The sequence below is a fragment of the Chrysochloris asiatica genome, unplaced genomic scaffold (genome assembly GCF_000296735.1).
Source record: "Chrysochloris asiatica unplaced genomic scaffold, ChrAsi1.0 scaffold00001, whole genome shotgun sequence".
Classification (NCBI taxonomy): Eukaryota; Metazoa; Chordata; class Mammalia; order Afrosoricida; family Chrysochloridae; genus Chrysochloris; species Chrysochloris asiatica.
In genome coordinates this window covers 43,312,103-43,323,025 of record NW_006408519.1, presented here as the reverse complement: position 1 = coordinate 43,323,025, position 10,923 = coordinate 43,312,103, and positions in this window count along the sequence as shown.

Here is a 10,923-nt window from a genome sequence, read left to right as displayed (position 1 = left end):
GAAAGACTGTAGAAGAATCAATGCATTTGAATTATGGTTTTAAAAAAGAATATTGAAAATACCATGGACTGCCAGAAGAACAAACAAACTTGTCTTGGAAGATGCACAGCCGGAATGCTTTCTGGAAGCAAGGGTGGCAAGACTTTGTCTCTCATACTTTGGACATGTTGCTGGAAGGACCAGTCCCTGGAGAAGCACATCATGGTGGTAAAGTGAAGGATCAGCAATAAAAAGGAAGACCTCCAACAAGATGGACTGATACAGTGTCAGTAACAATGGGCTGAAACATAGCATCAAGTGTGAGGATGGTACAAGACTGGTAGTGCTTTGTTCTGTTGTGCGCGAGTCACAATGAGTCATCACTGACTTCACGGCAGCTACTAATAACAACCACAGTGTCTAATTCACCAAAGATCATGTCTTGGGTGGCCAGCCCCCTTTTCTGTTTCTGTCCCTTTGTCCTGCTGTCCATTTGTCTATCTGTTCCTCTCACACACACATATTCTCTCTCTTCCTGTCACATACGTCTCCTCCATTCATTTTTATCTGTCAACGTATTTTTCCAGGACTACAATATCCATTTTAAAAGATGTAAAGACACATTGCTGTAATAACTGACACCAATAAGGGATGCTTTTAATACCAAATGCCCTGATGAAGCACTTGTACCAGAAGTCATGACGCTGAAAGTCTGGGTACCAGCAAGAGTCAAGAAAACAATGCAGATGCTCCAACCACTGCTGGAGACATGGAAGGGAATGTGATTCTATTTTTGAAAAGAGAACAGATAGAGGGTCCAGTATATACTGGGTCATTGTGATTAACTGGATTATTAGTGTGACAGGCAGCATTTTAAGAATGGGAATACATGGCATCTCATCATTTTATGTTTGTGGTTCTGTGATATAAATCTTTGCTCTATTTTTATTTCCAACAACATTGCTTCAAAAGAAAAAAACAAAGCTACTGTGCTCACACGTGCTTGGTATGAATGTTTATGTGTGTATGGGCCTCAAGAAAGAACTAATATTCATAGCAGTATCAACGAAATGGAGAACAGCTAAAGCTCATGTAGAAGTTGTTTTGAAGCTGAGGTAGCTGTAAATTACAAAAATTGAGTGAAGGGGTGTGCAGTTGCCCTCAAAGCATGGACTAGCTCTCATGCATCAAGGGCTCCAACTGTTGATTCAGCAGCTCAAGGTTTCTGAGGTTGCTTTGATTTTCCCCTCATGGTTGAAGAGTAACTGCTATAGCTCCAGCCAACGTATACACCTTCCATGGTTGAAGAAGAAAAGATGAGTGAAGGGGTTGGGTCTCTGTCCAGAAACTAAATAATTTTCCAGGTACCCTCAATTTTATCTTACTGTAAAGATTTATATCACATGTTCTTCCTTAGATTCGATGAAAACTGTGGAGTCCTGGTGTGGTGCTGTAAGTTATGCACTGGACTATTAATCACAAGGTCGGCAGTTCAAACCCACCACCTGCTCTTCGGAAAGCCCTATACAGGGTCGCAGTGAGTTGCTACTGACTCAACGACACTTAGTAATGACAATAACCAGGGAGCTTACTTTGGTTAGGTACTATACTTCACATCTTCCAAAGTTCTCTAGATATATTCTCCAAGAAGTTCTGGTGGTGTCGTGATTAAATGCTCAATTGCTATCTGAATGGTTAGTGGTTCAAACTCACCCAGTGACTACATGGGAGAAAAGACCTGGAGACCAAATGTGCGAGGATTACAGCCAAGAAAACGCGATGGGACAGCCGCGCACGGTCACCATGAGTCAGAATGGACTTGATGGCACCCGACAACAAGAGATACATTCTCCACCCTTTTCTTCTTCATTCTCTGACCCAGGAGATGGTCCTTTGCATATCAGGAACTCATGGGCCTTGTCTTACAGCTAGATGTGGACTAACCGAAGATAGGAGAGAGGGAAGAGGGTGAGGCTAGAGCATTCCCATGGGTCCTGCCCTGCAATGTTACATTGAGCTGGCTGTGTCCCTTGACTGTGTGCCTACAAAGGTAGTAGATCTACCTCCAGGTCTGGTCACTGCCTCTTCTCCTTCTCCCTTTGGACCAAGACATTGTAGCAGCTAAACAGCTACTAGGACCAAGTCAATGTACTATAATCCCTAGCAGCTCCTTTATAGCCTTACCTTTGCAAATAGTCCCTTCAGAAATAAAACTTGCTCAATGGATTCTATTTCTAGTGGATCATTTGTTTTCTGTTGGGACCAGTTGATATAGAGAATTATCTACCCAATTATGGGAAATGAGTAGTCCTGGTGTGGCACTGTGGGTTAATGTGCTGGACTGCAAAGTTGCTTTGAATCACAAGATCAGTGGTTCAAGCTCACCAGCTGCTCCTCAGATACCCCATACAGGGTCTCTATGGATCAGAACCAACTTGGGAGCACTTAACCACAACAACAATGAGAAATGGATATTGGGTAGATAAATCTTCCCATACAAATAACCAACCTACTATACAACAACAACCCTCAAGGGAGAAGAGCATGGTGGTTCTATAAGTTAAGTGCTGGATTATGAAACACAAGATTGGTAGTTCAAGACAACCAGCCACTCTGTGGAAGAAAGATGAGGCTTTCTGCTCCCACAAAGATTTACTGCCTCAGAATCCCCACACAGGGTCACTCTGAGTCAGAACAGACTCAACAACTCTTAACAACAACAACCCTCGAGGGAGATACACCAAAGCCCTCATCTACCCACTGATTCTAGTTTAAAGTCTAAAATCAATGGGAACCACATCAGATCTGGATGTCTCTTGGGATCTAGTTTTCTCCTGCAAAGATTTAAGCCTCAGAAACCCTACACAGGGTCCCTATATGTCAGCACTGACTCGATGGCAGGTAACAACAACACTTCATTTGAGATGTCAATGGGTCTAAATTAAAGGCAGTTTAAGTCATCCAGGTACAGTGATGGGGAAGGAGCAGGATCATTTCCACTCAGGAAAAGGAGACAGTGGGAACTACATAACAAACAACATTGCCAATCGGCAGGACTAACAAGGGTTATCCTATTCAGGCAGGGAACGTCTTGGATGAGTCAATATAACTCTGCTATAGTCTCACTATCTGAAGAAGTTAACTGCTAACCAGTTGGTTGGCCGTCTGAACACACATAGGGACCTCTGAGGAAAGGCTTGGCAAACTGCTTCTGAAAGATCACAACCATTAAAAATCCTGCGGAGCACAGTTACTCTACAGATACAGGGTCATCTCAAGTCAGAATTCACAAAGATCACAACCATTAACAGTCCTGGGGAGGGGTCAGCGGTCCATTGAATGATAGTACTATTTCCTGTTTTGCTTTCACACCTGTGTCTCCTCCTGGATTCTTCGTGTTGATTGGTGGACCACAACATCAGCATAGCCTGCTTCCTTCCCTCACTGTCTCATACTTTGCTACTGCCCATTTTATTAACTTCTGTTACCTAACCAATGTCACTGAACAATTAGTATAGAAACTGTAGAATGGGAACCTAAACAAAAAACACAATAGTTTTTTGTTTTGTTTTGTTTTGTTTTTTTTAAGTCCTGCAGGGCACAGTTACTCTGCAGATACAGAGTCATTCCAAGTCAGAATTCACTTGGTGGAAACTCTGAGCTTTTTTCTTTGGATTTGGGTTTTTAGTTAGCACATGAAACAGACACATTAAAGGTTATTAGACAGCTCATAAAACCTCTGGAAAAAAAGAAAACAAAGAACTGACTCTGAAGCTACCAAGTGCAAACATACTTGGGGAAATTCGTTAATGGCAATATCACAACCATCACCACCCAGTAGTTCCCAAGAATCAGGAGTGGCTTCCAGGAATCCCACCACTGCGTCCTCAAAGAACCCAAAGGCTTCACCATGTCTGGGTCAGACTAATGCTACTGCTCCAGTCCACTCAGAAGAAAGGCCTAGGGATCTACTTCTGAAAAAGAAATCAGCCATGAGTAAACCCTATAAACCTACATAAGGTCTACTCTGACGTGCATGATGATGCCATGAGTAAGAATCAACTTGACAGCAACAAGTTTTTTATCTATAAATCCTTTTACATCTATTCCAGGTACACAGATTTTTTTTTTTTTCATGGAAAAAATTAATCTCTTTTAATTCCACTTTTCTTACTTTGTGAATTGAGTTAAGGTTTACACAGCAGATCATCAGTTTTACATTGAATACATCATAAAATATATTCCAATGATTGCAATCTCCTCCATGTAATCTCACATAGGCCACTTTCTCCCTGCAATTTTTGTTTCCACTCCTTCTTCTGTCCCAACTCTTGCAAATTTATCCTTAGGTAAATACTGTCTTTTTGATCTTGAGGAGTTGACCATTCTTTAGTGCACACACCTCACTAGTGTTGTTGTCCCCTCTATATACCTGTCTTCTGCTTGGCTGAAAATTGAGCCATGGGGGTGAGCTCAGTTTCAGACCTGAAGAGCGACCAGGGGCCATAGTCCCAGCATTCCTCCAGTCTCTTTCTGACCAGAAAACCTGGTCTTTTTTATCATTTTGAATTTTGTTCCACATTTTCTCCCACTGTATCCAGAACCTTCTAATGTGGTCCCTTTCAGAGCAGTTGGTAGTGGTAGCTGGGCACCATCTAGTTCTTCTGGTCTCAGAGTCATAAAGACTGATGTTCACGTGTTCCATTAATCCATTGAACTGTTTCCAAGTATCTTTAGTTTTCTTCACTCTTCTTTACTCCTCACAGGGAGAGACCTATAGTTGCATCCTAAATGACTTCTCACAAGCTACACTAGTAGGATATAGAGAGTTGTCTTTGTGGACTGTATCATGAGATTCACAGATTTTTTATACATCAAAATCCACACATAAATCCATTCTTCCATTGCTTTCCACCAAAGCCACTCATACATGCAAGCAGAGTTCAAGGTAAACATGAGAGTTACTGGTTGGAGTGGGCCTCTGATCATTTTTAACTACCCAGGATCCAACTCTCCTTCCTATTTGACAGTAATTCCAACCTTATGTTAGGCGTTATGAGGCTAAAGTCCATGGAAACCTAAGGGGACCAGAAAACCTCCCCACCAGCCAGCAGGATCTTGGCTTATCTATATGGACACTCTCATTCTGAACCTCGAAACTCAGTTGTGTTCTTTGGTGTCTTGCCCTCTTGGATGCCCATCATTTGTTTGAGTCTGTATTCCAGCCTTCTCATCAACCCTGTAGCATACTTCTCAAAGATTTCATTTCTGCTTAGGTTACACAAAGTCAATTACACAGAGTAATGTAATAAAGGTAATGTTGATCATGAAGAAAGTCAAGGTTTTTGTTAGCTTACCCAAATTCATGTTATTGAGTGCTATCATGTCAGTTCTGACTCATAGCGACCCTGTATAGAGTTTGTGAGGGGTGGCTGGGTTTGAAGTCCTGACCTTGTGGTTCACACTCTGGTGTTGATTCTTCAGCGCCACACCAGGACTCCAACTTCAGGAATGTCACAAACAATTTTGCCTTTGCCTTTTGCATTTCAACAAACACCCATTCTTTACACCTTCTGTGCGAAACATTTGCCCTAGATAATGGAAGCTAGAAATTAAATAGGCAACAATCTCTTCTCTCCAGGCATTTGTAGCTGGGAGGAGCTCAAAGCTATTTTAGAATCCCATATCTCCATCACTATCTTTATAGATACCCAGAAATCAGGTTAGAAACCATTGGCCTAATCAAAAGCCCTCATCATATGTAGGAGGAATCTAAGAACTAGAGAGGTACAGAAATGTCTCCAAAGTTAATGTTCCAGCAAAGCTACGAACAGCGCTCCACCTCCTGAATCCCAAGCCAAAGCTCATTCCACTCCATCACCCCATCTGCATGGGATTTAATCAGGTGTCAGCACCTGCCATTTGTTGATTTTTGCCAACTGGTCAGCCCTGAGATGCTGGCAGGCAGACTTGTGAATGCCCAGTTAAGCCCAGCTGGGGTCATCTGCAAAATGGAACACTATCTGAGGAGGGAAAGTGTCTCGCAGAGGCCCTGGGGTGATACTTTAGAATTAGAAAGGCCAAAGAAGGAATGGGAACAGGAGGCAGACATAGGTCTTTGGGTCTGACTTCCCAGCACACTAGCCCCAGGAACATATGGCCCATAATTATCCATGGGGAGAGGGTTATTGAGTCACAAATGGAGAATTATGGCTTCAGGTGAGAATCCACAGCAGGAAGCTGAGCACTCAGAAAGTGGAGAAAACCCTGTTTCCATGCAAATGTCTTCAGTAATCATAAAGAAAGGGACAGGCAGGGACCTGGGAGTGACTGAGACTGCCCGGGTGCTGTGGCTACCTCAGTTATTGCTCTCCTGAGAAGCCTTTGAGGCTCCACAGAGTCTTCCCAGCATTCCTCACAGGTCCTGGGAACCCCAACAGATTCACCATAGGACAGCAACCAGGGGAAAGAGGTGTTTACCTGAGGGAAATAGTTGAGCTTGTGGATACAATTGATGCTTATCTTTGTCGGGGGGGTGGGGTGGACCAGGGGACCCACATCATACCTAAGAAGTGGTCAAAGTTCTTTGTCCACTCAATATTTTTTTGTCCAGGCAATAAAGCAAAATGGTCAAGAGGAAAAACTATAGGGTTTGACTTGTTTTTCAATTCCCACTTTTATCATCTGTAAAATGGGACTAACATCATTAGGAAGCAACCAGTTACATAAAAAGCTCTTAGAAAATGAGGTCATCTTATGTGCTTAATAAGAAATAAAGGTGAATTAGAGGACTCCTGGTGTGGCGCTGTGGATAAACATTGGACTGTGAACCATAAGGTCAATGGTTCAAACCCACCTACTCCTCGGAAACCCTACCTAGGGTTGCTATGAGTCACAATCAACTCAACAGCACTTAACAACAAATGGCATTCATACCTCGGAAAGCCCTGGTAGTGTAGTGGATTATGAGCTAGGCTGCTAACCACAAGGTCAGCTGTTCGAACCTACAGCTGCTCTTCAGGAGAAAGATGAGACTTTCTGCTTCCATAAAGATTTATAGCTTAGGAAGCCCTACATAACGTCACTATGAGTTGGAACTGACTCGAGGCACTTAACAACAAACAAGTTCCCTGATAAACTCCACAACCATGACTATGGTGGCTGAGTTCTGTGTGGACATTGCATTGAACTATTGAATCCAGCTGAGAAGTAACGAGTCCAGTGAGGCACTTCCCTATTCTCCACCCATCCACTGCAGCATTCTGAGTAGACAGAATTCACTCAGTAAATATTCAGGGAATATGAAAACAAGTAGATAAACTCAGCATAGCTCCCGGTTTTCTTTCACTAACTCCCATCGTCCTCAACTCAGTGCATACCACCCCTTCTCATTCAGTGTGGAAATGCTGTCCACCACTCTCATGAAAGCACGGGCAGATGCCTACTTTAAGATGACCAGGTGCCAAGTCCTAGGAGGTAGATTTTAAAGGAGAGCCACAACTCCAGAGGAGACCTTACGTGGATAAGAAAGAGTAAACAAGGCAGAAGAATGGAAGAGACCGGCATCAGGAGCGCTCAGTGACGGTCCAGGGAATTGTTGACACAGTCCTGTGTAGGATTTGGGATCAAAGATCTGTGTTCCTATCCTTGCTCCACTACTTCCTGCTCCATCACCTTGAAGAAGGTACAAAATGTCTCTGGGTTTGTTTCCTCATCAAAATAAAAGAAAACAAATGCAAAAACCTTGAGAAATAGTAGTGTCTTTTTCATTGGAGTGCTGTGAGGCTTAACTGAGAGAATGTAATGTGATGCTAGTCACAAATGATCCCAGTGATGATGTTAGGACAGCTCTTTCTCTTTTCCATCATGGAAGAGAAATCTGGAATCTGGGAAGTATGAAAATAACTGTTAACCTTAGCCATTGGTGTCACTTTCCATTCAGATTCAGGTGACCATGCAGGGCAGAGTATAAATGTGCCATAGGGTGTGTGACACTGTAATCCTTATGGGAGCAGACTGCCACATCTTCCTCCAGCTGGTGAGCTAGAACCAACAACCTTTCAGTTAACAGCTCAACACTTAACCACTGTGCCACCTTAAGTATGAGATACAAGCCCACTGCCATGGTGTCAATTCCAAATCATAGTGATCCTAAATAGGGTTTCTGCGGCTGTAAACCTTTATGGGAGCAGAGAACTTCATCTTCCCCCACAGAGCAGCTAGTGGGTTGAAACTGTCAATCTTGCAGTTAGCAGTACAGTGCTTTTCCTACAGCACAATCACAGCTTCTTAAGTATGAGATGCTGTTGTTGTTGTTGTTGTGGGCCATCAAGTCAGTTTTGACTCATAGTGACCCTGTATGGGGTTTCTGAGGCTGCAAATCTTGAAAATCTCCTCCTTTTCCCACCTTGCAGTTAGTAGCCCAACGTACAACCCGTTACGCCACCAGAGCTCCAAAGTATAAGATACTGGAGAGAAAATTGGTGTTGGAATGAGAAATGACCTGAATTCCATTCCTCGCTCAGCCACTTAGAGCTATCATGATGATGGGTTTGCTACCAGTTACCTATAGATGGACCACACTTCACGGGTTAAGGGTGCAATCCTCCAGACAGCCTACAATTCAGGGAGATCCAGGCCACCCTCACTTATGACCAGCTGGCTACAAATTCAAGCTCAATAATTTACTGAAATAATGTGCAGTCAGGATAGATGGTTATAATCAAAAGAAACAAATGAGAACCAACCAAAGAGTGATATGTAGGGTGAGGTCTCCATGGGCCCCCTTCTGTGTGTGACAATACACAAAATACTAACAACCAGGGAAGTTCTCTTGAGCTCTGGTGTCCATAATTGTTACTGGGGCCTCATTATGAAGTCGTGATGGACTGAATTATCGATGATGTTATTGAAACCCCATTTCCAGCCTTCCTAGGGTTGAACTCAAAGCCTACCTAACCTTCTCATCCTGTGGTTGGTCATTCCCCAGTGGCCAACCCCTGTCCTGACTCTCACAAACTACCAGAAGAGCCACCAGGAATAACAAAGGCACTCTTATCACTTGGGAATTCCAAGGATTTTGGTGATCCCTCTTGGAGCCCTGGCTCAGTTACTAACTATAAAGTCATCAGTTGGAACCCACCAGCCGCTCCAATGGAGAACGATGTGACTGCCTGCTTCCAGAAAGATTACAGCTGTGGAAACCCTATGGGGCAACCCTACTTCATCCTATAGGGTCTACAGACAGCAAGCATGTTTTTTTTCTCTAGGAACCAGCAATGAAGGTCACCGAGATTCTTTAATATACAGTGACCTTGGGCAAATCCTCTGAGCTTCCATCTTCCTCACCTGCAAAATAGTGATTGCATGCCCACCTCAGACTCTTGGGAGGATTATTCCAATGACATAAAAAGTCAAGTACTTAGCACTTAGTAGACCAAAAAAAGGCAGTTATTATTTATTTCATTGTTACCTTGATATCTTTTTTCTTTACAACTTTCCCTTTTAAGAGAAGGCAAAGTTGTTTCTCAAAGCACGTTCCTCTCTACTCCCCGCTATCTTTTTTGATGGTTCCCCTGTGTCCCATCACCACAACGTGATCTCAGCCTCCCCTAGGGAAACCTCATTGCTGAAAACTGGGGCAGCCCTTTGAACTGGTACTTTCTCTGCACTGAGAAACAACATCTGGAGGCCTGCTGGGAGTCTTTGTTTCCTCTTCCCTGTCCTCAGAGTCGCCCTTTCTGGCTCTGAAGCTGACAAGGGGCTGGCACAGTGAGAGGCTGCCACAAACATGGCCCAGGGAAGGGCATTGTCTGGCCAGCCCGAGTCCCTGCCAGCTTTGTGGGTCAGCCCTGATATGAGTTCTGCTTTCTTCTGACTGAGAGATGCTGGGGGCTGTGCAGGGTTTGGAATCTGATGTGTCTAGGAGGACTGAGGGAATGGATGGTACAGTTAGTGAACACACTCAGGTACTGTCAGAAAGACACGAGGTTTGAATTCTCTAAGAGGCGCCTTGAAGAAAACCTGGTAATCTACATCCCAAAAATACAGTCATTAAGAACTCTATGGAGCACAGTTCTACTCTGACACACTTGAGGGGGCTATGAATTGGAGTTGATGTGATAGCAAGTTGTAAAGTGCTGATGGGGGTGAAGGAATGCCCTCTGATTCTCTGAGCTTCCACCCCCAGTGGGGAGATGGATGGGCTCAGAGCAGGGGTCCCAAATGGGATGGAACCAGAAATAAGGAAAAAAGTGAATACAAACCCAGAGGAAACCAGGCTTAGAGTCCTGCGAGTGAGGCCAGATCATGACATCAGTCCAAGTCAAGAAGTGTGCTGGCTTCGATCCATATTTGTCCAGCCCCTACCCTCCACCAGACATGCAAACCGTGGGACCAGGATGGCATAGACAGCCTCCTAAGGAACCCACATTTAGGGCAGGAGGTGTTCACACACAGGGGCTGCTGCCTGCTCCCCAAACCCATCTCATAGCATTCATGGGTCCACAGCTAGTCTGCTCTGGCACCCTTGCCATCTATAGGCCCAAGGACTGAGTGTGATGGAAGCCACTTCCAGGCTCATAAAATCCTTCCACTGTCGGTGGCACCAGAGGGCACCCAGGACTGGGGAAGGGCAGAGTCACAAGATGGAAGGGGTCTGGGTTCTGGAATGACCTTATGGAAGGTCACCTGCTGACCAGGAACATCTACCATACAGACTTGGTGTAAGAAGTAAGTGATGAATGTATGAGTCAATGGGATTTGGTGGGTGCTTTTTACACTGAGTAACCTAGTCTGACTCAGAAACATATTTACAAATGTATATAGAGACTTCTGGTGTGGTGCAGTAGGATAAGCACTGGACTGCTAACCACAAGGTCAGTGGTTCAAACCCATCAGTTGCTCCTTGGAAACTCTATACAGGGTTGCTATGAGTTATAACTG